The sequence below is a fragment of the Capricornis sumatraensis genome, chromosome 13 (genome assembly GCF_032405125.1).
Source record: "Capricornis sumatraensis isolate serow.1 chromosome 13, serow.2, whole genome shotgun sequence".
NCBI classification, from domain to species: Eukaryota; Metazoa; Chordata; class Mammalia; order Artiodactyla; family Bovidae; genus Capricornis; species Capricornis sumatraensis.
The window spans coordinates 40,859,256-40,859,873 of NC_091081.1; the positions used below are offsets into that span (position 1 = coordinate 40,859,256).

The window sequence follows — 618 nt, forward strand, 5'->3', positions numbered from 1 at the left end:
GAATCCGCCTTCCAATGCAGGAGATGCAGGTTCCATCCCTGGGTAGAGAAAACTCCCTGGAGGAGGAAATGACAACCCATTTCAGTATTCTGGCCTGGAGAATCCAATGGACAGAGGAGCCTGGCAAGCTACAGTCCATGGGGTTGCAAAGAGTCAGACACAATTGGGAACCCATGTGCGTGTTTAGATCTGTAGCTTGAAGGTGGAATAAAAGCAAGTCTCTAAGTAAAGGTGGGCTTCCCTGGTGGCTCAGAGGTTAAAGCGTCTGCCTCCAATGCAGGAGACCCAGGTTTGATCCCTGGGTTGGGAAGATCCCCTGGAGAAGGAAATGGTAACCCACTCCAGTATTCTTGCCTGGAGAATCCCATGGATGGAGAAGCCTGGTAGGCTACAGTTCATGGGGTTGCAAAGAGTCGGACACGACTGAGCGACTTCACTTTCACTTTCACTTTCTAAGTAAAGGTGGGGAAAAGCAGCAAGGACTCCACACAGCTGTGTGGGAAGCAGTATGTGGGGGTGTGGACTAGGCTAGAGATCATTGCTACAGCTGCTAGAGGGACCACACTTGGAGGGTGGTCCATACCTGGATAGGTGAAAGGTCACTTACTGTTATACGTC

General features: G+C 50.8%; 1 non-coding gene across 1 annotated transcript; it reads left to right on the forward strand.

Moving 5' to 3' along the window:
• Nucleotides 1–238: 238 nt before the first annotated feature.
• On the forward strand, nt 239–310 carry TRNAW-CCA (transfer RNA tryptophan (anticodon CCA)). The gene has a single exon. It is a non-coding gene; the product is annotated as a tRNA-Trp (tRNA).
• The last annotated feature ends 308 nt before the right edge of the window (nt 311–618 follow it).